General features: G+C 35.9%; 1 protein-coding gene across 4 annotated transcripts in view; it reads left to right on the forward strand.

The window, feature by feature from the left end:
* Positions 1-27,443, forward strand: part of LOC149961347 (plexin-B-like) — a 260,627-nt gene that overhangs the window by 76,318 nt on the left and 156,866 nt on the right. For all 4 annotated transcript variants that reach the window (XM_090176829.1, XM_090176833.1, XM_090176832.1 and 1 more), the window contains exon 3: positions 22,176-22,335. The gene's annotated coding sequence lies outside the window, so the exon portion shown is untranslated. The remainder of the gene's footprint in view (positions 1-22,175; positions 22,336-27,443) is intronic.

Genomic DNA, 27,443 nt, shown 5'->3' on the forward strand with positions numbered 1-27,443 from the left:
CAATACAGAACAAAGATTGAACCGCTCAATACAGAACAAAGATTGAACCGCTCAATACAGAGCAAAGATTGAACCGCTCAATACAGAGCAAAGATTGAACCGCTCAATACAGAACAAAGATTGAACCGCTCAATACAGAGCAAAGATTGAACCGCTCAATACAGAGCAAAGATTGAACCGCTCAATACAGAGCAAAGATTGAACCGCTCAATACAGAACAAAGATTGAACCGCTCAATACAGAACAAAGATTGAACCACTCAATACAGAGCAAAGATTGAACCGCTCAATACAGAGCAAAGATTGAACCGCTCAATACAGAGCAAAGATTGAACCGCTCAATACAGAGCAAAGATTGAACCGCTCAATACAGAGCAAAGATTGAACCGCTCAATACAGAGCAAAGATTGAACCGCTCAATACAGAGCAAAGATTGAACCGCTCAATACAGAGCAAAGATTGAACCGCTCAATACAGAGCAAAGATTGAACCGCTCAATACAGAGCAAAGATTGAACCGCTCAATACAGAGCAAAGATTGAACCGCTCAATACAGAGCAAAGATTGAACCGCTCAATACAGAGCAAAGATTGAACCGCTCAATACAGAGCAAAGATTGAACCGCTCAATACAGAGCAAAGATTGTACCGCTCAATACAGAACAAAGATTGAACCGCTCAATACAGAGCAAAGATTGAACCGCTCAATACAGAGCAAAGATTGAACCGCTCAATACAGAGCAAAGATTGAACCGTTCAATACAGAGCAAAGATTGAACCGTTCAATACAGAGCAAAGATTGAACCGCTCAATACAGAGCAAAGATTGAACCGCTCAATACAGAGCAAAGATTGAACCGCTCAATACAGAGCAAAGATTGAACCGCTCAATACAGAGCAAAGATTGAACCGCTCAATACAGAGCAAAGATTGAACCGCTCAATACAGAGCAAAGATTGTACCGCTCAATACAGAGCAAAGATTGTACCGCTCAATACAGAACACACATTTTACCTCTCAATAAAGAGCAAAAAATTTACCGTTTAATAAATAACAAACATTTTACCACTCAATAAAGAGCGTAAAGAGCAGATAAATTTACCGCTCAATAGAGAGCAAACATTTTACCACTCAATAAAGAGCATAAAGAGAGGATCGAAAATCATGCCTCTCTAATTCTGGCGAACGCGAGCGGATATGGCACGAGTGAGCGCGAGCGGTTCTTTTACAAAAGTGCCCATCACGACCGGCGATGCTAATAGTTAAGCCTCGGTGATGGTTTCTGGCTGCGTGCGAGACGCCGAATTTTCCCACCAAGTACGGGATCAGTCGCTTTCACGCCATTTGCTCGTAACCACGTGGATTTAACGGGCGCGAATGGACCAATCAATAAACGAGAGACGTTTTCGCGCGTCTTGGGGGCAGCCGATGTTTCTTGGCATCGGATAACGACTTCCCGTCTACTTCGCAGTTTGCCTTTGGCTGTAGGGACAAGTGAGGCTCGTGTTTGCTTAGTAGATTTGTTATAAGCTTAAGACCCAGGGAATGTTTACTCGGTTTAGCGGCCCAAGTTCCCCTGCCCGCTCTTAACTGTTCCGAACCCTTTCTCTAATGCCCAAGAATATTTTTGGATGTGAAAATTGGTCTTTATGACCGGGCTATTATTCGGTACCATGGATTGGGTTGCCATGTGGGTTCTGTTCGTATGAGGGTTAATTTTGTACCTTTTGTTAGTGAAATCGATGGCTTGGGTTGCCATGTGGGCTGCGGTCAATTTTTTTTTTTTTTACAAAATGTACCGTTGTTGGTGAATTTGGCGCTTCAGTAAATCTAGTTTTGTTAATTTACCGGAAAAATAAAATGCGGAAAATTTTCCGCAAATCGGAAAAATAAAAAAATTAGAACATAAATTACTTTTTAAGGGTTTTTAATCGATCTAAAATGTCTAATAACAGTAAACATACTACAAAACATTAATAGCGTTACATTGTTAATCAGTTTAAAGCTAGTCTAGAGGTTTAGTTATAAAACAAGGCGAAAATGTCGATTTATATAAATTTGCAAACAATATATTAGACTAACCATAGAATGAAAACTTTTTTTAATTTTTTTCGGAAAAATACTGAACATTTTCCGGAAAAACGGCCTCGGTCATTTTCCGAAAAAAATTTCGACTTACATCTTTAATTCAATCAAACCACCTCAGCGGGTGACGTAATTTCCTTCCCCCTCTCTGGTCCCCGCTGATCTTATTATAGTATAATAATAGGAATTAGAGGATAACATTGATAGGAATTTTAGGATCATATTGATAGGAATTTTAGGATCATATTGATAGGAATTTTAGGATCATATTGATAGGAATTTTAGGATCATATTGATAGGAATTTTAGGATCATATTGATAGGAATTTTAGGATCATATTGATAAGAATTTTAGGATAGTATTGATAGGAATTGTAGGATAATATTGATAGGAATTGTAGGATAATATTGAAAGGAATTTTAGGATCATATTGATAGGAATTTTAGGATCATATTGATTGGAATTTTAGGATAATATTGATTGGAATTTTAGGATAATATTGATAGGAATTGTAGGATAATATTGAAAGGAATTGTAGGATAATATTGATAGGAATTTTAGGATAATATTGATAGGAATTTTAGGATCATATTGATAGGAATTTTAGGATCATATTGATAGGAATTTTAGGATCATATTGATAGGAATTTTAGGATCATATTGATAGGAATTTTAGGATCATATTGATAGGAATTTTAGGATCATATTGATTGGAATTTTAGGATCATATTGATAGGAATTTTAGGATAATATTGATAGGAATTGTAGGATAATATTGATAGGAATTGTAGGATAATATTGATAGGAATTGTAGGATAATATTGAAAGGAATTTTAGGATAATATTGATAGGAATTTAAGGATAATATTGATAGGAATTTTAGGATAATATTTATAAAAATTATAGTAACTTACAATTAAATGGTAATATTTATAGGAATTCAAAATTATGGGATAAAGTTTATAGTAATTATATAAACTCAAAATTATTAATTCCTTTAATTATTGTCTTATAATTTTTAGATCCTATAATACCTATAAATGTTAGATCTATTTTGCGGGGTAGCGTCTTTTAACTTTACAAAAATAATAACCGTACAAATATAGATATAGGTATATATAAAGATATGGAACGTGCATTTCAATAATAAGAGTACAAATATTTAAAGAATAACAATAGACCTTTACAATCGGCACAAAGGGTTTTCTTCGAAAGGTGCTCTTGTTCAGGTGGCGGTGCGCGCAGTGGCGGGTCAACGTCCCTCTTCGGTTTTATCCCCAAAAATGAGATTCTCTGTCCTCCGTGCGAGAAGCGCCCCCCTGCGACCAATTCCGAAGCTTCATTCACCCATCGTCCATTTTTTGGGAGCCCTTCAGAAAACGTATGCTCGTAGCCTTCGCTTATGACTATCACGAAAAATGTCGGAAGAAATTTCAGCTCCGATAGCGTTACTAATGGTGAGACTCCCCAAAAAAATTCGAGAATTTCATTTCGAAAAAAAGAACGAGTCGTCGCGTTTGGTTGCTGGTTGTGGGGTCACCCTTAAAAGGTTTTTGTTCTCAGAAATGTTTTGGGAATAATTTTTGAGGTTTGCAAACGGGTTATATTCACGTACCAGGGAAAACAAGGAAATTTCAGGGAATTTTAAAATAGGCCTACAAAGTCAAGGAAATATCAGTTAATTTGAAATTAGGCCTTCAGAGGCAGGGAAATATCAGGGAATTTGAAAGTAGGTCTGCTAAGTCAGGGAAATATCAGGGAATTTGAAAGTAGGTCTGCTAAGTCAGGGAAATATCAGGGAATTTGAAAGTAGGCCTGCTAAGTCAGGGAAATATCAAGGAATTTGGAAGTAGGCCTTCGGAGGCAGGGAAATATCTGGGAATTTGAAAGTAGACCTTCAGAGGCAAGGAAATATCAGGGAATTTGAAAGTAGGCCTGTTGAGTCAGGAAAATATCAAGGAATTTGGAAGTAGGCCTTCGGAGGCAGGGAAATATCTGGGAATTTGAAAGTAGACCTTCAGAGGCAAGGAAATATCAGGGAATTTGAAAGTAGGCCTGCTAAGTCAGGGAAATATCAAGGAATTTGGTAGTAGGCCTTCGGAGGCAGGGAAATATCTGAGAATTTGAAAGTAGACCTTCAGAGGCAAAGAAATATCAGGGAATTTGAAAGTAGGCCTGTTGAGTCAGGTAAATATCAAGGAATTAGAGAGTAGACCTACAAAGTCAGGAAAATATCAAGGAATTAGAGTAGACCTACAAAGTCAGGAAAATATCAAGGAATTAGAGTAGACCTACAAAGTCCAGGAAATATCAGGGAATTTGAATTTAGGCCTTCAGAGGCAGGGAATTTGAGAGTAGACCTACAAAGTCAGGGAATTTGAGAGTAGACCTACAAAGTCAGGGAATTTGAGAGTAGACCTACAAAGTCAGGGAATTTGAGAGTAGACCTACAAAGTCAGGGAATTTGAGAGTAGACCTACAAAGTCAGGGAATTTGAGAGTAGACCTACAAAGTCAGGGAATTTGAGAGTAGACCTACAAAGTCAGGGAATTTGAGAGTAGACCAACAAAGTCAGGGAATTTGAGAGTAGACCAACAAAGTCAGGGAATTTGAGAGTAGACCTACAAAGTCAGGGAATTTGAGAGTAAACCTACAAAGTCAGGGAATTTGAGAGTAAACCTACAAAGTCAGGGAATTTGAGAGTAAACCTACAAAGTCAGGGAATTTGAGAGTAAACCTACAAAGTCAGGGAATTTGAGAGTAAACCTACAAAGTCAGGGAATTTGAGAGTAAACCTACAAAGTCAGGGAATTTGAGAGTAAACCTACAAAGTCAGGGAATTTGAGAGTAAACCTACAAAGTCAGGGAATTTGAGAGTAAACCTACAAAGTCAGGGAATTTGAGAGTAAACCTACAAAGTCAGGGAATTTGAGAGTAAACCTACAAAGTCAGGGAATTTGAGAGTAAACCTACAAAGTCAGGGAATTTGAGAGTAAACCTACAAAGTCAGGGAATTTGAGAGTAAACCTACAAAGTCAGGGAATTTGAGAGTAAACCTACAAAGTCAGGGAATTTGAGAGTAAACCTACAAAGTCAGGGAATTTGAGAGTAAACCTACAAAGTCAGGGAATTTGAGAGTAAACCTACAAAGTCAGGGAATTTGAGAGTAAACCTACAAAGTCAGGGAATTTGAGAGTAAACCTACAAAGTCAGGGAATTTGAGAGTAAACCTACAAAGTCAGGGAATTTGAGAGTAAACCTACAAAGTCAGGGAATTTGAGAGTAAACCTACAAAGTCAGGGAATTTGAGAGTAAACCTACAAAGTCAGGAAATTTGAGAGTAAACCTACAAAGTCAGGGAATTTGAGAGTAAACCTACAAAGTCAGGGAATTTGAGAGTAAACCTACAAAGTCAGGGAATTTGAGAGTAAACCTACAAAGTCAGGGAATTTGAGAGTAAACCTACAAAGTCAGGGAATTTGAGAGTAAACCTACAAAGTCAGGGAATTTGAGAGTAAACCTACAAAGTCAGGGAATTTGAGAGTAAACCTACAAAGTCAGGGAATTTGAGAGTAAACCTACAAAGTCAGGGAATTTGAGAGTAAACCTACAAAGTCAGGGAATTTGAGAGTAAACCTACAAAGTCAGGGAATTTGAGAGTAAACCTACAAAGTCAGGGAATTTGAGAGTAAACCTACAAAGTCAGGGAATTTGAGAGTAAACCTACAAAGTCAGGGAATTTGAGAGTAAACCTACAAAGTCAGGGAATTTGAGAGTAAACCTACAAAGTCAGGGAATTTGAGAGTAAACCTACAAAGTCAGGGAATTTGAGAGTAAACCTACAAAGTCAGGAAAATTCCCGGGAATTTGAAATTAGGCCTGCAATGTCAGGAAAATTCCCGGGAATTTGAAATTAGGCCTGCAATGTCAGGAAAATATCAGTGAATTTGAGAGTAGACCTACAAAATCCGGGAAATATCAGGGAATTTTAAGAATACGAGAAAAGTCGGGGAATTTAAACTAACTTGAAGAGTCACCTACATTAAAATAACAGTTGAATTAAAAATATTAAAATCTGATAAAATATGACTTATTTTGGCCTTAAAAAAGGCCCCAATTAAATCGAGTTAGTGATTAAGCCGAGGGGTCGGACATTTAACAAAATCCCGTACACTTTGTCTAAAATCGCAAAATCTTTTAACTCCATCTATGGTAAATTAACATTGAAATCCCAAAATCATTTTAAAAAGTAATGATAAAATCGCCAAAATCTCTACGAAATCCCGAAATCCCGTACAAAATAATGGCAAGTGTCCGACCCCTCGGATTAAGCCGATTAAATCGCGGTTGAAATATTATATCGTTATTAAACAGATTAACTTGTGATTAAATCGGATTAAAACTTTAATCGCGATTAACACGATTTAATACATTTAAGCGGATTAAATCTGATTAGGTAAGCATCTGAAAGAGGAGTGATCTGCCCCTCGCTGGCAACCCTGTATTATCAAGGAATTCTTGATTACCCCTATAGCCCCGGTTAAACCTGGCGACAGAAAGGTGAAATTCGTTGATCTACTGCTCCATTTAAGAAATGAATGAAATTATCTAATTTAATTAAGTTTAATTTTATGGGTTTTTGGGTTTAATGTATCTTTAAATTGGTTGTTACTATTCTTATATCGGTAACGTTAACCGAAATTTATACTAATCTTAAAAGTCAGGAAATATCTGAGGTTTTAATTTTTATTATTATTATTTAGTTTTCATAAAAGTTAGTAAATTTTAAACGTTGCAATAAAATTTTTATTGTTGAAAAATAATCCTTATACTAAAATATCAGTTTATTTTAACTTTTGATAAAATTAAAATATAGTTAAAATTAGTCTATTTTTGGCATTAAGAAGGTCAGGGAAAATCTCCAATATTAATTACCCTGATAACTTATTATAATATTTTAATCAAACAACCATGTGTAATGCACATTTATGTCAAAAAACTAAATGAATTTCAAAAGTTGAATATTTGCGTAAAGGAACCTCTTACCTATAGCGTGCGGACCGTGGTCAAAGGTGGTACTGCTAGATTCGGTTTTACTATTTCATTACTTAATAAGACGTAACCGGGTTGCCACGGTATCTGGAAAACCTGGAATTCCAGGAAAAGTCAGGGAATTTGAATATGGGTATAAAAATCAGGGAAAAATCAGGGAATTTTAAAAATTATTTTAAAAATCAGGGAAAAGTCAGGGAATTTTAAAAATTAGTCTAAAAATCAGGGAAAAGTCAGGGAATTTTAAAAATTATTCTAAAAATCAGGGAAATGTCAAGGAATTTAATTTCGGTGGCAAATAAGAAACTTTTACTAAAATATTGGTTAAATACCAAATCTTGGCACAAAGTAAGTCAGGAAAAATATCGGGAGATGGTCAGAGAAAACCTGGAAAAGTCAGGGAATTTGATTGTGGAAAAACTGTGGCAACCCGGCGTAACCATCAAATTCACTTTATTTTTAGCTGTAACTAAAGAAATATGAACACGGGTTTCAATTCATAAGCCTATCAATTCAAAACATTGACAAAACCCACAATTCTCGAACGAAATGAGTCTAGGTGGCGCTCAGGTAGCTCTAGTGTCTGCTATTGTCAAATTTGAGAAAATACCCTGTACGTCGCAAAACATATTAAAACTATAAAAGCATGCAAATATCCTAACCCTTTATTTAGCGTAAAAAGTGTTTTCGCTAATAGTGTCTACTAATACGCTATCTATCTAGTTTCAGACGTCAATTAAAAGAGGGCGTAGCGATAGCTTTCGTGTGCGAATTATCTCCAACTAACAAGGAGACTACCCGAGGTGTTTACTCCGATTTGGTTCAAACTCAGGTGGTAAGTAGACCTTCATGTAACTTGAAAATCCCTAAAAGGGTGGACAAGAATGAGCTTTAGTTTTGCCATGGCAACCAAAAATGTTACTCGTATTTACCCAATATATGTATATTTACTCATATTTACCAAAATTGACGTATATTGGTCCAAATGTACCAGATTTAGCCATGATCTGAATTATGTATCTAATTGATGAACCTTTTTTAATTTTTTGAAAAATATTGTAAGGTGGGACCCTTAAAATCTTCGATTTTCCCATGTTAATTTTCATAGAGGAAATCAGTTTTTTTAAGTTGCCATGGCAAAACGAAAGCCCATTCTTGTCCACCCTTTTAGGGGTTTTCAAGGTACATGAAGGTCTACTTACCACCCGAGTTTGAACCAAATCGGAGATAACCATCTCGGGTAGTCTCCTTGTAAGTTAACCGACAGATGAAAATGTCCAATATTTTATATAATCGTGGGTATTCGCGGGAAATCACTTAAGAAAATCACCAAGAAATTGTAATTAATCGTTGGAAATTGCAGACAAATTTGTAAGAAATCACTAGAAACCACCGATAATTTGGAATAAATCACTAGAAACCACCCAGAAATTGGAATAAATCATTAGAAACCACCGAAAAATTGGAATAAATCTCTAGAAACCACCGAAAAATTGGAATAAATCTCTAGAAACCACCGAAAAATTGGAATAAATCTCTAGAAACCACCGAGAAATTGGACTAAATAACTAGAAACAACCGAGAAATTGGAATAAATCACTAGAAACCACTGAGCAATAAGAATAAATCACTAGAAATCACTGAGCAATAAGAATAAATCACTAGAAATCACTGAGCAATAAGAATAAATCACTAGAAATCACTGAGCAATAAGAATAAATCACTAGAAATCACTGAGCAATAAGAATAAATCACTAGAAATCACTGAGCAATAAGAATAAATCACTAGAAATCACTGAGCAATAAGAATAAATCACTAGAAATCACTGGGCAATAAGAATAAATCACTAGAAATCACTGAGCAATAATAATAAATCACTAGAAATCACTGAGCAATAAGAATAATTCCCAGAAATTGTAAGAAACCCTAGAAATCACAAATTGTAAGAAATCACTGGAAAATGACAGAGAAATTGTAAGAAATCACTAGAAATCACTGAAATTATAAGAAATCACTGAAATTGGATTTAACTACTAGAAACCATAGATAAATTGTAAGAAATCACTGAAAATCGCAGAAAAATTGTAAGAAATCAGTGGAAATCCCCGAATGTTTTTCGAAAATTAGTTATCAGTGTACAAAGATTGGACGAGTGACTACCCCAACCGTTTTAACGGACGGACCGTGAAAGTATTCCGTCATAAGACCTCCCGTTCGAGCGTGTCCGGGTCGTATCATTAACCGAACTCGAGAAGGCATGTCGGCCAAAATCGTGTAGCATTTTGGAGAGCTGCTTCTTCAGGAGCCTGCTTTCGACCATTTGGCGCTCGATGTCGATAAGATGTATATTCCGCCGTTGCCTTCAACTAGAAAACCATTTTTGTTACGAGAAAGAATATATATATTTTTTTTATCTTTTCATACATTTCTTTTAAATTCGCGCATTGTGGTTTGTTTTGGTATGAAAATTATACGGTCCGAAGACGACGCCAGGGGGGGCTAGCGGAGATGCAGTATGATTTTCTCTCCATTTGAATGCTATTTTCTAGCGTGTTGCTTATGAGATTTCAGCGTCCCCTTTCGGCGAATGATTGCGGGGTTTAGAAGGGGGTGGCAACCACCATTGGGCAGAGCGAGACGGGGGTGACGTGTTCCTCCGTTGTAATTTCTCGGGATTTACACGCTCTTATGTTGTCCGGACATTATTAGATTTGTACCAAAGGATACTATTTTTTTACACGCTTTTTTTTGACAATCGGTGGTTTTATTTTGTTCGTGGTGTGTTTAATTATTTGGGTTTCGGTTCGCGGAGGGGGTTATTGGTTGGGTTAATTATGATATTGAAAATTACATTTTATTTGATGCGGGCGTTTTGAATTTTCTTTTCCGTATTTTTGTACTGTATTGTAAACAATAGTATGAACCCTGTATACTGTACCGTAGGTTGCTAAGAAACGTTCATTTCCTTGGTTCAAGCCTGATTTTTAGTCTTACACGAGCCGTATAGCCGGCGTATAGGCTCTTAGGAAGACTCCTGGTCTCGCTCCGTTGTCCGGCGTCCGCCGCCGCCGTAGGCATGACACGGCACGGTAGAGAGAAAGAGAGGACGCGGGAATCGTCACTACGTCTAGACTGGCGCTGGGGTAGAGCTGTACCGCGAAATGGCGGGGAGAGGACGCGGGGCTCGTGTAAGACTATTATTTGGGTCACGTGACCCACTTGTTAAACAGTTTATTTACATGCTCAAGTCAATAAACTTATTTACATGGTTAAACCTTGAATTTCATAACAATCCTTTTTTACATGGTTTAAACCCTGAATTTCAAACAGGACAGGGCTGGCGCTAGGATTTTCGGGCCCCATTTAATTTTTACTCCAAATTTTTTTTTTTTGGAAATAGTCCGATAGTTTTAGTTAGGCACCCGTTCCGGCGGCCCCTTTCGGAGGCCCGGGCCCTGGGTACTTTTGCCCCGCTTACCCCCCTCCCCCTAACGCCGGCCCTGTGGAAATAAACGATAATCAGCTAGGCTAATGCCCAAGGCACCACCTTAGGCCCAAGTCATCTAGCGACTTATTATGCCTTTAAGCAGGTGGCCGGGTTACAATGCGTAGGAGGGTGGTAGCAAGCCCTACATGCCACGCGAGCCAACAGCTCCCTACACTCCCTATTACCGTTAACATCTACAATTTTTTATGGGAAGGGGAAACCCCTTAAACCAGCTGGGAGAGAACTTGCAAACTCAACGCGGAAGAGTAGTTCCGAGTTTTCACCCAGTGCCACAAGTTGGGATCGAACCCGGCTCCTCTTGCTGCGAGGCGAAAGTGCTAACCACTCCGCCAACCCAAAATAAATAAATAAAATAACCACATAAATAGTATTGTATAGAATGGTCGAATCGCCGGTTCCGCATCATAACAGTAAAAACAAATCTTTGAAAATGACTACAATCAATCAACGAAACCAATTACGAGGATATTCAGATTCGGTGGAGGAACAAAAATATTTGGTCGTCCTGGTCCGATTCGCTGTGAATTTTAAAGCGAACCTCAATTTTCAGTTCGCTTTAAAGGTAATGGCGGTTGACCCGTGAACGGCGCTTTCAATCTTGGCTTGTATTTTTGTCTCGTCCCTAAATGAAATGGCCCTCTATTTCTCTGGGGAAACAACAAGGCCGCGAAGGAAGAATTGATGCGCTCGACCGGAAATAGCGGCCCACTTTCCCACCCAGTCTGGCTACTTTACTGTTTACTTCATTCGATTTCGTTCGACGGTTACGACAGAAGTAATGTTATTAATCGTCAGTGTGGCGCTTCTTCATTGATTAATATAGCTAATCCTTAGTCCCGAAGAAACTAATATTTTAAAACCATTTTAAATAATTGTCAAACCCTGAATTTTATACAAAAATTCCTTTCTATGGGGAAATCCTGAATATTAAACAATTGTTAATTCACATGGTCAAACCCTGAATCTTAAACCAGTTAGTTAATTCACATGTTCAAACCCTGAATCTTAAACAATATTTTATTTCCATGGTCAAACCCTGAATCTTAAACAATAGTCTATTCACATGGTCAAACCCTGAATCTTAAACCATAGTTAATTCACATGGTCAATCCCAGAATCTAAAACAATATTTTATTTCCATGGTCAAACCCTGAATTTTAAACAATAGTTTATCCAAATAGTCAAACCCTGATTTTAACGATATCGTACGAAACTTACACCATAAGTAACGATATTCAGTAAAAGTGTGTTCCAGTTATTAATTACTACATAAATATTTTAGTGACGAATGAAAAATGCTTAATTTTTCGTAGTAGGCGCCACTGTGCCAAATACGTAATGTGTCTTAGTGTACGATCGTCGGGATAGGAATTGAATTTTGCTGAAAGTAGGTAGTTTCAAGAATAAATAAATTTACAATATTACACTCGTCATACTTATAGAAATGACATTATCTCTGATTTTATTTGGAAAATAAAAATAATTAAATTTCAACTTGAGCAAAGTGAGTATTAACGTTGGAAGTACATTTGCAGGGCCCCTATAACTCCTATAAAATTCTATATTTTAAAAAAAGTTCCAAAACATGCTATATTTTTAGCAAAATACCCAAAAAGTCCTATAAAATCCTATAATTTTGATATTTGGCTCATTTCAAATCCCGTCACTTACTTGTTAGTAAAATTTCTAGATTTAGCTAGAAGATAAATTCCTATACAAAGTCATTCTAGTCTATACTTAAATTGCTATTGTTAACATGGTTAGCTACTAGTATAGTTTTTGATAAAATCGTTAAATAGTTTCAATTTTTTAAGTGAAAAACAAAGATTTATTTCACTAAATGTAGAATTGGTTTTTAAATGCATAAAATTAGTAAATGAAATAGCATATACAGCCCTATAAATTTCTATAATTATGAAAAAAGTCCTATTAATTCCGATATTTTAATAAATATAATCCTATTTTCCCTCTAAAGAATTGAAAATTAGAGTGGGGGCCCTGCACTTGGAAGCAATGGTTGAGTCCAATCTGACACGACCTTTCGCAATTTTATTTTGTCGCGGGTCCAACCGGAACTATTCCGTCTGCCAAAGTTCGCCGATTTGTCTCATCCTGAATGTATAATTTAGCGCGCGAAACCCCGAAAGGCAACATGATAAACATGATATTTGGAGTCGACAGAGGGTATTGTTCTGGATGCCACCAGATGGAGACTCACGACCGTCGATGCTTTCAACAAAAGCCACCTAAGAAAGAATGCCCCAAATTACTAAACCGTGTTTTATTTTGTTCGCTTTATAAGAGTGGCTAGCAAAAAGTTTCCGAGGTAAAAGCCTATAATCATCTTCTCTCCGGAACGGAAAACGAAAGTCATCTCGTGCTACGGTTGTTGCGGGTGGCTTGTCTGGATGTCCGAGCATTTGCCTGTTTGCGAGGGTGGCCATTATGCAATTTACGGGGTTTTTATAGACCTGGAAAACCGGGAAATATCAGGGAATTAGTTTTTCAACAAAAAAGTCGGGGAAATTCCAATTTTAAGGAACATCGGGGAAATTCCAATTTTAAGGAACATCGGGGAAATTCCAATTTTAAGGAACATCGGGGAAATTCCAATTTTAAGGAACATCGGGGAAATTCCAATTTTAAGGAACATCGGAGAAATTCCAAATTTAAGGAACATCAGGGAAATTCCAAATTTAAGGAACATCGGGGAAATTCCAAATTTAAGGAACATCGGGGAAATTCCAATTTTAAGGAACATCGGGGAAATTCCAATTTTAAGGAACATCGGGGAAATTCCAATTTTAAGGAACATCGGGGAAATTCCAATTTTAAGGAACATCGGGGAAATTCCAATTTTAAGGAACATCGGAGAAATTCCAAATTTAAGGAACATCAGGGAAATTCCAAATTTAAGGAACATCGGGGAAATTCCAAATTTAAGGAACATCGGGGAAATTCCAATTTTAAGGAACATCGGGGAAATTCCAATTTTAAGGAACATCGGGGAAATTCCAATTTTAAGGAACATCGGGGAAATTCCAATTTTAAGGAACATCGGAGAAATTCCAAATTTAAGGAACATCAGGGAAATTCCAAATTTAAGGAACATCGGGGAAATTCCAAATTTAAGGAACATCGGGGAAATTCCAATTTTAAGGAACATCGGGGAAATTCCAATTTTAAGGAACATCGGGGAAATTCCAATTTTAAGGAACATCGGGGAAATTCCAATTTTAAGGAACATCGGAGAAATTCCAAATTTAAGGAACATCAGGGAAATTCCAAATTTAAGGAACATCGGGGAAATTCCAATTTTAAGGAACATCGGGGAAATTCCAAATTTAAGGAACATCGGGGAAATTCCAATTTTAAGGAACATCGGGGAAATTCCAATTTTAAGGAACATCGGGGAAATTCCAATTTTAAGGAACATCGGGGAAATTCCAATTTTTTCCTATTTTTCGTACTTGAATATAGTTTTAAAGTCCGATAGAAGGCGTTCAAAACAGCCAGCCTTTTAATAAAACACTAATTTAATTGGATTTTACGGCTAGCTGCTGTTTTAAATGCCTTAAACAGGTGGCCGGGTTACAATGTGTAGGAGGGTGGTGGCAAGCCCTTCATGCCACGCGAGCCAAAACTAACAATTACCGTTATAAAAATGATTCCTTAAATTTCCTGTAAATTCACCTGTACGTTCCTATATTTTCCTATGAGCTGAACGTTCTTATATTTTCCTATAAATTCACCTCAACGTTCCTATATTTTCCTTTGAACTCACCTGAACGTTCCTATATTTTCCTATGAACTCACCTGAACGTTCCTATATTTTCCTATAAATTCACCTGAACGTTCCTATATTTTCCTATGAACTCACCTGAACGTTCCTATATTTTCCTATAAATTCACCTGAACGTTCCTATATTTTCCTATGAGCTGAACGTTAATATATTTTCCTATAAATTCACCTGAACGTTCCTATATTTTCCTATGAACTCACCTGAACGTTCCTATAATTTCCTATAAATTCACCTGAACGTTCCTATAATTTCCTATACTTACCTACTAATACTTTCCTACAAATTATTCTATAAATTCCTGTAAAATGACTATCAATTTCCTATTTTCCTTTAAAAAATTAGTGTTTCTAGTGATGTTCAGCTTTTTTTTTATTTTTAGTGAACTTTTTTTTGGAAACTTTAAATATTCTTCATATTTGGAAAAGTTGATTTTTGATTTTTTTTACCTTCATAAATTTTTAATTTAGCATCTTTGTTTCTGGGAAAGTAAGTTTTTAATGACAGATGGTTGATTACCAAAAAAAATTAATTCGACCTTTCATTTTCAAGTATAACCTCCGAAAATAAAATAATAAAACGGCCCTTTTAAAATAACCGCAATTTAATTTTCCAAAATCCGGCAACCCTTAACACGACGGGCAAAACTATTAGTATAAAAGGTAGCGGTGCTAGAAAGTGCTACGAAAGAGCGAGGAAAATGCTTTGATCCACCCACGAACACTTCGAGAAATAGCAATTTGTATATTTCCCGTAAACGCCTTCCGTGTAGCGGATCACGTCTCTCTTTGTTGTTTTGGTGTAATTTACTTCATTAAAGCGAGACTTCGTGCCTTTAGCTTCCAGAGAACGAGTGTAGATGACGCCACCGGGTGATCTCTCTCACTCCAGCGATTTCCACACGCTTCGGCCGCATCCCACGGCCCTGATATCCGTGACCAACATCATCAAGAGAAATCCCTCCCTTCTATTATGATTTGGTTTCTGTTTCGGCTACTTTCTCAACCTGTTGGAATTTCGCTTCAACATGCCTGGATTCCATTAGCGTGTCTCTCCTCCGTATACATTGTGGAATTTACGTTTATGAGCCGTTATTTGGGACTAAATTGATTCGCTTGAAAAGGACGTGGAAGGCGTTTGAGCGTTTAATGTTGTTTGGATTTGAATGGGCGTTTGGTTGCAACAGGGGGGAATTTTCAGATTGTTTTGACTCCGTTTATCGGACTACCGGTGATAAATAGTTGGTGGTTTTGAACGCTATTCACGCGTTACTGTTTGAGGGTTGTTTTCTACGACCTGGAATACCTGGAAAAGTCGGGGAATTTGAAAATGTTTCCAAATGGTCAGGGAAAAGTCAGTGAATTTGAAAATTTATCCAAATTGTCAGGGAAAAGTCAGGGAATTTGAAAATGTTTCCAAATTGTCAGGGAAAAGTCAGGGAATTTGAAAATGTTTCCAAATGGTCAGGGAAAAGTCAGGGAATTTGAAAATGATTCCAAATTGTCAGGGAAAAGTCAGGGAATTTGAAAATGTTTCCAAATGGTCAGGGAAAAGTCAGGGAATTTGAAAATGTTTCCAAATTGTCAGGGAAAAGTCAGGGAATATCAAAATGATTCCAAATGGTCAGGGAAAAGTCAGGGAATTTGAAAATGTTTCCAAATGGTCAGGGAAAAGTCAGGGAATTTGAAAATGTTTCCAAATTGTCAGGGAAAAGTCAGGGAATTTGAAAATGTTTCCAAATGGTCAGGGAAAAGTCAGGGAATTTGAAAATGATTCCAAATGGTCAGGGAAAGGTCAGGGAATTTGGAAATGTTTCCAAATGGTCAGGGAAAATTCAGGGAATTTTAAAATGATTTCAAATGGTCAGGAAAAAATCAGGGAATTTTAAAATGGTCCAAAAAAAAATCCGGCAAATAAATTTTTGAAAGATGTATTAAAAATAAATAATCAATATTTTTTAAGATTATACCTCAAAACATTAATTTATTCTACAAAAATGGTCAGGGAAATTTGGGAATTTGGTCAGGTAAATCCTGGAAATGTAAGGGAATTTAATTCTAGAAATTTTGTACGAATCCTGTCATAGGTACAACAGTCAACGGGGGTAGAGTTATTTAAAAGGGAACGCAACGCCGCGCGCAACGCAGTTAACCGCGCTATTTCCGGAAATGAGACCCACATTTTTCATATACCAGAGTGTTCCTATAAAGGCAGACTACATATTCGGTTTACCCTGGTTTTCACTGGAAGCTGGCTCGCTGCAAGACACATGTGCTATGCAAGCAGCCAGCTTCCAGTGAAAGGCAGATTAAACCGAAAAACTTTAAATTATAAAAAAAAGGATTTTGGATAAGAATTCTTTAAATCCAACCATACCTATCCTGTGCTTTTAGAAAAGCAAGATATTATGAAAAATGCAAAATAGCATACAACATTTTAATAAGAATCCACAAAAAAAATCTTTTTGTAAGGCAAATCTATAATACAATAATCATTACGCTAAAGTTGCAAATACCACCTAATTAATGGCATTAAAAGTCGCTACATGACTTATTTATATATCGTAGGTTACGTGACGATAATATATCTAATTTGGACTAAACTATGTCTTAAATATTTATTATTTCGTACCGACGTGTATTTTTAGACCTTTTTCCCTTGAAATTTGATATTTTCCGGGTTTAATTTTGGAAAATAACCTTGATAAGACCCGACTTGAAATAGTTGCCTACCATATCTAACCCAACCTAACCTAACCTAACCCAACCTGAACTAACCTAACCCAACCTAACCCAACCTGAATTAACCTAACCCAACCTGAATTAACCTAACCCAACCTGAACTAACCTACCCGAAGTGAAAACGAACCAGATTTAAATTTCCCATTCAACTGAATCCCGCCATGTTGGGCTATTAACGAAAATACTTTTCGGTTCAATGGGATTCGGTCAAACGGGATTCGGTCCAATAGTATACAACCGTTATTTCTAACAGTTGGGGTGGTTAGCACTTTCACCTCGCAGTAAGAGGAGCCGGGTTCGATCCCGTCTTGTGAACATTTTCCGCCTTGAGATTGCTATTTATCTCCCCTCTGGTTAAAGGGTTTTCCTCTTTTATAAAAATTTGTCGAGGTTAACGGTAATAGTAAGTGTAGGGAGCTGTTGGCTCGCGTGGCATTAAGGACTTGCCACCACCCTCCTACGCATTGTAACCCGGCCACCTGGATTAAAGGCTTTAAAAGTCGCTTGATGACTTGGGCTGATTATTATTATTATTATTATCATTATTATTTATTAGCCTAGCTGATAATAATTATTATTATTTATTAGCGTAGCTGATGATTATTATTATTTATTAGCGTAGCTGATTATTATTATTATTATTTATTAGCCTAGCTGATTATTATTTATTATTTATTAGCCTATCTTATTATTATTTATTAGCCTAGCTGATTATTATTTATTATTTATTAGCCTATCTTATTATTATTTATTAGCCTAGCTGATTATTATTTATTATTTATTAGCCTATCTTATTATTATTTATTAGCCTAGCTGATTATTATTTATTATTTATTAGCCTATCTTATTATTATTTATTAGCCTAGCTGATTATTATTTATTATTTATTAGCCTATCTTATTATTATTTATTAGCCTAGCTGATTATTATTTATTATCCTAGCTGATTATTATTTATTATCCTAGCTGATTATAATTATTATTATTTATTAGCCTAGCTGATGATTATTATTATTTATTAGCCTAGCTGATTATTATTTATTATCCTATCTGATTATAATTATTGTTATTTATTATCCTATCTGATTATAATTATTGTTATTTATTATCCTATCTGATTATAATTATTGTTATTTATTAGCCTATCTTATTATTATTTATTAGCCTAGCTGATTATTATTTATTATTTATTAGCCTATCTTATTATTATTTATTAGCCTATCTTATTATTATTTATTAGCCTATCTTATTATTATTTATTAGCCTATCTTATTATTATTTATTAGCCTATCTTATTATTATTTATTAGCCTATCTTATTATTATTTATTAGCCTAGCTGATTATAATTATTATTCCCAACCCTGTGATTTTAGTTAAAACTTAGGGAGATGGTTTACTAAAACAATGTATAGCATTTTTTTTAAAACCTTAATTTTTTTCATACGAAACTGTTGTGTACACACAGGTTATTTAACACAAAACCCTCAAAAAACTTACTTACACACCCGCGCCTCCTGTCTAGGTCCCAACGGAGAGGTTCGCCAGGTCCTATCAGTGAGCTCCCTGGTCCTATAAGAAGTCTTCTCAGTGTTCTTTATGCCAAGAAGGGGGGTAGCTTTTCCCGAAGCTCTCCCCCCGCGACTGATAGCTTTCATAATAGGCGCCGAATATTTTATGGTTTATTCGCTCGATCCGACGTATGGGCACACGCATCGCCCCCTACCGCCCGGAAAACGAACCAAGAAAAAAAAAGTTTCATCGAGAGGAAAAAAATAAGGGAAAAAAGTTTCCCTAAAAGAAGTAGTGAGAGCAGCGACGTCTGCTGGCCGTTTCTAAAAATGGCCGAGAGAGCGCGCTCCGCTCGATTAGTCCTTTTTACGATCAACCATAAAAAAGATTAGAATTTTTCCAGCCCGAAACCCGAAAAGCGCTCTTCGTGCGTCGACGACGACTTTCCCCTTTTCGAACGGGAACTACCACGCACTACCTAGTAGCGCGTTCAAACCGGGATCTATCGTACCAACCCCGACGTTAAAAATGTCAGGTTACGTGGGTTATTATCAATAGGTTTTTGATATTGGTCAAAGGCGGGGTCATCCCGTATCGAGGGGGGGGGGACGTCACTTCGAAATCCGGACGAGAAATCGTCCTTTAGCCGGAGAGACTTTGCTAAAACTTCTCTATATTATTTCTCGCCTAAGACTTCCAAGTCGCGTTACAAACCGATATAGTCCCGAGCTTAAGCTGTTCGTCTATCAACGTATAGACTTTTATCGGCGGACGTGAGTGTTCGATTTTGAAGTTTGACGTGCCCCGTACGCGTTCAAGCTTAAATTCGTTAGGCCCGGTTTATGAATAACGGTTAATATGTCCGTACGGATTGTTTCGAATTTAACACAGAATGTTTGAGAACCACAGGTTAGAGAAAGGTCAAGGAATTTAAATTTATTTTGAAAGGTTTTTCGTAGTTTTTGAATTAATATTGACAATTTTTAGTAATTTTTATTTGAATTCATCTTGACAATTTTTAGTAATTTTTATTTGAATTTATCTTGACAATTTTTTGTCCTTCTTATTTAAATTTATCTTTAAAAATTTTGGTCATTATTATAAAAATTTATCTTGACGAAATTTTGTCATTTTAAAGCCGTCTCGAATCAGCTGTTTTGTGAATAAATGCATTTTTAATTGGTCAATAGTGGTCATATTTTGATTGTAATTTAAATGCACAAGCGAGCCGGTAAGAACTTGAATCATTTTGTCATTTTTTAAAATTTTATATTGACAATTGTTTTACAATTTTTTTTCATTTTTTTTTAAATTTATCTTGACGAAATTTGATCATTTTTATAAAATTTAATATTGACAATTTGTTGTTATTTTTATTTAAATTTATCTTTACCGAAGTTTGGTCATTTTTATTAAAATTTATCTTGACGAAGTTTGGTCATTTTTATTAAAATTTATCTTGACGAAGTTTGGTCATTTTTATTAAAATTAACTTGACGAAGTTTGGTAATTTTTATTAAATTTTATACTGACAATTCTGTTCATTTAAATTTAGTTTGCCAATTTTTTTGTCATTCTTTTTAAATTTATCTGGAAAACCTGGAATTCCTGGAAAATTAGGGAATTTGAATATGAGTATAAAAATCAGGGAAATTTCCGGGAATTTGAATATGATTAAAAAAACCTGGGAAATTTCAGTGAATTTAATTTCGGTTGGAAATAGGAAACTTTACTAAAATATAGGTTAAAAAAATACAAAATCTTTGCTCAAAATAAGTCAGGGAGAATTTCCGGAGATGATCAGGGAAAACCTGGAAAAGTCCGGCAATATTAATCTAAATAAACGTGGCAACCCTGAAAATACTGAACAGAAATTCTGTAGGTAATGTCCCTCACTTTTCTAAAAACAGTAGCCCAAAACACATCGGTTTTAAAGTCTAATAAAATCGGGTAAAACCTAGGAGGTCTAACACTTAAATTGTCTGGGATGGGAAGACGGTCCTGATAAGCCTCGGCACTGAGAGCCAGAAACGAGTGTTAAATATCCGTTCCTTCGGCCATTGACAAGATTAAAAAAACCGTTTTTATTGCCTTTGATAATATTGGTGTTAAGTGGGTTTAATGATACGTAGACCGTTCGACCGCGTCAACTTAACGTGCCACTTTCACCCTCCTTCGAAAGTAACTAGTCCTAAAAGCTTTACGGAACTTTTTAGATAATTTGACATCGAAACCGGACTTAAAAGCGCCATCTACGGGGAGAACCGAAGAACCAGCTGATTATATTTGAGCCGAGGCTTAGCGTGGCGATTTTTATCCATTCGCTTCAATTTAACTATAAACTAAGCCTACGTTCCGCCATCTAGCGCAATTTAATTAAGAAATAAAAAATAAATGAGTTGGAAAAAATCCCCTACGATATTTTTTATTTTTTTCGAGTATTTTTTTATCTATTTTCTAGTTGTTTATCTCAACTTTTTATGGGGTACTTTACCGAGGCTCAAAAAAGACCGTTTGGTCAATGTATCGGAAAATATTTATTACCGGGCACACGTGACGTCATTATGTTCGTATCTGACTGTCGTGTACCACTAGCTTTCACCCCCCCCTCGTGTTGACCTTTTCCTGGTACGTGTGTTAATTATTAAAAATTTCGATTGTTTTGATATTGTAATATTTTTCGTACGGCTTTTTTTATGGCGGTTACGTGAGTTTCGCGTTATTGTATTTAGTTTCGTAATGCGATTTTCGGGGTAAAAATGTAGTAAATAACGAAATTCGTGGTTTATGAGGTTTTCTTTTATTAAATAATGATATCTTATTTTGTAATTTATTTACATTTTGTAACTCATTTTTAGCAAAAATCTTGCTTGAGAAACTTTATTGGTCCTGAAATATATTCTGGAACTAATTTCGATAGTTAATTAATCAATTAAACCATGAGTAACATAATAAAAATAAGTATGTCATAAGTAACGTAACAATTGTCGTAATAAGAAGTATGCCATAAGTAACGTAACAAGAAGTATGAAAATTATAAAAAAATATCACCGAACACATTTTCATAGTTATTGCGCAATCAAGTTTTAGTTCAGCATAGAGCCCCCTGGTGTCTAAAATATGCCCTAGTGTCATACTTAGAATTTTAATGTTATTTATGATTAAACCCCAACATCGAAACAAATAAAATAAAAATACAAAATTTAAATAATATGCTTTCGAAAAGTCGCCGTAGATGGCGCCATAATAGTTTCAAAAGTGTGGTATTACGGCTTTGTTAGAATTTTATAACCTAATTAACCGTCAAACCGTTGATATAAAGACTACTTCAGATAATCTCAATTAATTATCTACATCCTTTTTCCTGATTATAAGCATTTCTGGTAGTTCTGCGAAATATATAGGCCAATTATTTTATTTTATTTATTTTTAATTGTTTACTGTGGAATGAATTTTATAAAAACTTCCCATTCCTGATTGCAGATGAAATGATGACGCCAGCCTCGAAAGCAGGACGTGTCTGACTCAAACCAACTCTTTCAGTGGGAAGGAGTGGTTCTAGAATCATCCGGTTGCTATTTATCAACAATGCCAGGACTGACTTCGTAAAGTGACTTTTCAAAACAGCTGTTTCGTTTAAAGGGTGAGTCCAATGTTAACCATTTCTTGGGCTAGTTTTGGGGGCCGCTTTTATACGCCAGGGTGCACGTGTTTTGCTGTAATCCGCGTGACCTTTAAACCCTTTGTAGAATTGTTTTGTACGGATGTTTTTTGTAAAGCGTAGCTAGTATTTCACCCTTTGGTATCCGACTTACGACGTAAACGTTAGTCACTTTGAAAGTTATATCTTCGCAAGTTTCCTGTTGATTTTTTTCAAATACTTTTTGGGTAAAAGAAACATACTCAAAGTTTCTAAAACTTGAATCCGGAAAATTAGTTTTGATATAAGTAAATTTGCTTTTCGGCTAGGAAATTTTGGATTTTGTTTCTGGTTTTTTTTTAATTAAAGTTGGGATTTATTTTGTAAAGCCTATCGGAATAAAATTCTAGGTTTTGTGGATTATTATCAAAGTTTTATCAAATGTCGGATCCCTCGGTTCGTAGATGAATACCTCACTCAAGAGATTACTTATGAACTTCTGATACTATGTAACATAAGCTATTTTACGACATAGGAGGTATCTTCAAATTAAAATCCATCACAAATTAAATAATTTTGATCTACCTTTAAAATATGAATTTCTACTTTTACCAGAAGTATATAAGATATATCTTACGAGAGAGTTAAGTAAATATTTTACGACGTATCTTCAAATTAAAATCCATCACAAATTAAATAATTTTGATCGACGGTTAAAATATGAATTTCTACTATTACCAGAAGTATATAAGATATATCTTACGATAGAGTTAAGTAAATATATTTAGGTAGCGTTATTGATAAATTAAGGCACAATACTACGCATTAAAAACGTTAAGGCTTGATGCGGTGTAAGCCTAATCGACTTGGCGGAAAATTAGTTCCTAACTACGAACCTGCGAATTTTATATTTCCTAGATGGAAAATTATCTCAAAATAAACTTCTGATATTACGTAAAAACGCGTTACTAAACGCGGCTCAAAATAATCCGTGAAACCTTTCGACGACATTTTAGCTTCACCATCAATATCTGTCGACGGGCGCTTTTAAAAAATAAGAACCCAAGGCTGAAAACTTAAAGAAAACTTTCTAAAAGTAGGCCAGGCTAAAAGGCTAAAAGTATGTCAGACGGACCTAGAATGCTATATCATAAAGTACCCCTTCTAGGAAAATAACAAAATTACTTAGAAATTCTTCATTCTTTAAAAATAAAATACAAATAAACATTCTTGGGGTGACGGGGGCGATGTTTTTGCTGAGAAATGGACCTAAAAGTGTACCAAGTTTGATGCCCCTTCTCTAACTGTGGGTCTCCCCCCCCCTGGGTTAAAAGTGTTGCCAGTGCTTTGTGCTTTGTAGTGTTATATATCTGATACCGGAAGTGTCAGCAAGCTGGCCGTACATAGAACGCTTGGGTTCTTTACCGGAAATACGCAAACGGAAGTTATATTGATGATCTCCGTCGACTGTTTTATATTCTCTTCCGTGTTTTTCATTTTTATGGGTATATCTTCTTGCTTTTGGTGGGATATTGTGGCTTTCGTACGGGGTTTTTTTTCGGTTTTTAAAATGATTAATGTAGGTTTGAAGTTGGTTTTTGGTTGTAGCTTATTTATGGTTTTAAATCGAAACAGGAAATTATATATCTAGTCACTTTGAATGTCTATAGGACGGGGTTTAAACTACGTCGAATTTGTTGCAGCCGTCGACTTGGCCGATTTTATTACAGTTCCTATTACAAGGATTTTTTGAAACTTCTCGTGATTAACTAAAATTAGTATCAGACAAAATTAGCTAAAATTAGGATATAATTGGCCATTTCGTCCCTTTTACCAAAATTTTATTTTCAAAAACTAATTTTAACATTACCCAATATGACTTTCAAATTTTGGGTAGTGCTCAATTTTAGGACTACACACTAAAATAGACACTGACTTGATACACAATTGCCGCACGTCAGGAAAAAGTCAGGGAATTTAAAAATGGGTCTAAAAAGTCAGGGAAAGGTCAGGTAATTTTAAGAATTTGTAAAAATTCAATAAAAGTCAGGGAATTAAATTTTCTTTTGACACTTTTTGAAGGTAATTTTACTCTAGATCTATGGCAAATTCTATAATTATCGTTTATTTCCTTGATAGTTTGGCTAATTTTTTCAACATTGCTATAACCTTTTTACTGAAATATAAGTCCTAACTTAACTGATCAAAGTAAAATATAAAATAAAATAAAATAAAAATTTTGGCCGTAAAAAGTCAGAGAAAATCTCTTTGAATGTTCAGGGAAAATCTCTTTGAATGTTCAGGGAAAATCTCTTTGAATGTTAAGAGAAAATCTCTTAAAATGGTCAAGGAAAATCTCTTAAAATGATCAGAGAAAATCTCTTAAAATGATCAGAGAAAATCTCTTAAAATGATCAGAGAAAATCTCTTAAAATGATCAGAGAAAATCTCTTAAAATGATCAGAGAAAATCTCTTAAAATGATCAGAGAAAATCTCTTAAAATGATCAGAGAAAATCTCTTAAAATGATCAGAGAAAATCTCTTAAAATGATCAGAGAAAATCTCTTAAAATGATCAGAGAAAATCTCTTAAAATGATCAGAGAAAATCTCTTAAAATGATTAGAGAAAATCTCTTAAAATGATCAGAGAAAATCTCTTAAAATGATCAGAGAAAATCTCTTAAAATGATCAGAGAAAATCTCTTTAAATGATCAGAGAAAATCTCTTTAAATGATCAGAGAAAATCTCTTTAAATGATCAGGGAAAATCTCTTTAAATGGTCAGGGAAAACAGGAAATAGTCAGGGAATTAGAATCTCAACATTTTGTGGTAATACTGTAATAGAAAATGGTTTTAACTCTGACGTTCTTGGAGATTTTATCATGTAAATAGACCAGTTTAGTGAAGAACGTGCATGGTACACGAGCTATGCAGGCAGATAACATCCAGTGAAAACACATAGTTTACTAACAACCATGTAATCGTTCTAGTAAACTTATATTCGAGCGAAGTCTTAATGTCGAATTAACACCGTATTTAACGTACGATGGCTGTAAACTGTGTCTGTTTCTAAGGAAATCATCAATGCTACCGGTCTTTCTTGGACATTCCTAGTGGATACGAATATAATTTCCTGATCTTACTGATTAAAATGTAATTTGAAATCGCTGGTGATTTAAAGTATCGTTTTAGTTAAGTAATCGGTGATCATTTGCGACAGCCCAAAATCAAAGCGACTCATCCCACGCCGTGACGCCACCAAAATTGTAATTTCAAATCAGTGTGCGTCCGTGGGAAGTTGCAAAAATCTTCTCTTTTAGGCGTAGAGTAAAGCGTTGTGGAAGGCGGGAAGGGTCACGTGCCTGTGCCAATGTAGATTTAATCCAATCAGCTGGCCGATGTTCTGAGAAGTTTAGGAAAGCAAATATCTCCATAAGAAGAGATTGCGATTTAGTTCAGCCGTTCCTTGCTTTACTAGCCTCTCGTCTACAATACACCCATCAGGTGTATAATGAAGTTGGGGGTTGCCAAGTATAGATTAGCGATAAAACCGCACACTTTTAAATGGAAATAGCACCATTTGAAATTGGATCGCTAATTATCGTAAGTAAGTCGGGGTGTTTTAAGAATTAGTATAAAAGTGAATTTTGTTTTGGTTGCAAATAGAAAAAGTTTATTAAAATGTAGGTTAAAAATTTACGTAAAATAAGTCAAGCAACATTTATGGAAATGGTCCTCGACAACCTGGAAAATTAGGAAATTTATATTTTAAAATGTTACAACCCTGTACAAGAAATCAGGTAAAAGTCAGGAAAAGTGTAGGGAATTTCAATATTTTGTAAAAGGTCAGGGAAATCGATTTTCTTTGATACTTTTTGAAGGTAATTTTACTCCAGATCTATGAAAAATTCTATGATTATCATTTATATCCTTGAAAGTTTGGCTAATTTTTCAAACATTGCCATAAACTTTTTACTGAAATATAAGTAGATTTAAAATTTATTAACTTCTGATAAAGGTTAAACTTTTGCCTTAAAAAATCTCTCAAAATGGTCAGGGGAAACAGGAAATAGTTAGGGAATTTGAATCTAAAAATGTTGTGGCAACCCTGCTTTTTTAAATATTTTTTAATTAATCAGGCAAACTTTTATCGACATAAAAGAAAAACGCACCATATCCCAATAAACTGTGAAAAACCGCCCAATTGGGCTGTCAGCATCGGGGGCTGGCAACCCTGAGCCGGCGCTATCGAGCCGACCGTCCCTCTCCGTGCTCTTTCTGACAGGCGTGATGGATTGGAACGGCCGGTGACGTCAGCAGTTGTTGCCAACAATAGGAATGTACCCCTTCCCCCACCTCGGATACATGGAAAACGGGCGACCACTAGCGCCACCAAGCGGAGAGCCCTGTCTCTATTCTTATCGAGAAGAAGCCGCTTCTCCCGCCTTTGATCTCTTTTGTCAGGCTACTTTGTTGTTGATGGGCTCTTCGCGAATGTCCCGCCGCACTCTTTAACTTGAAAAGACCCCAACAAAGGGAGGCCAAGTTACTCGGGGACTTTGGCTGGCGACCACGCTGCTAACTTGATTGGGGGTAGATCCTAAGACCGTGAAAGCGCCACTGCCCGCGTTATAATGAAAGCCCCGTCCACGCTTGCTTCGGGTTCATTCAGTGGTGCAAACCTACTTCGGCTCTAACTCTTTATCGTATTTCCGACACCGCTACCAATTTGACCTTAGCCGAGGTCATTCGGGCCGTCTGAAGTAGCGATTATGTTAATAGTCTTATCCTATATACTTAATTTGGGTCGAATCGCTGGGGCAAACTTAGTTTGGAGCCGCTCTTTCTATCGCGTCTTCACTCGGACTGATACCGCTACTCAGCCGGTACTTGACCTTATTGGGGACAAAGCCCAAGAACTTTTCCAGTGAATCCATTTTGCAAATGCCGCCGTATTCGATTGACACTCGCGCTATCGGTGGTGTAAACTCAATTTGTACTTTCACGGTTAGCCCATTTTAGGTTTTAATTCAAATACGCGACCAAACTGCTGACCTTGCCGGAGACAAAGCCCCGTTCTTTTTCCAATGACACTTTCGGAAGTAGTTT

This window comes from Leiobunum rupestre, chromosome 1 (assembly GCF_980474605.1).
Source record: "Leiobunum rupestre chromosome 1, qqLeiRupe1.1.hap1, whole genome shotgun sequence".
NCBI classification, from domain to species: domain Eukaryota; kingdom Metazoa; phylum Arthropoda; class Arachnida; order Opiliones; family Sclerosomatidae; genus Leiobunum; species Leiobunum rupestre.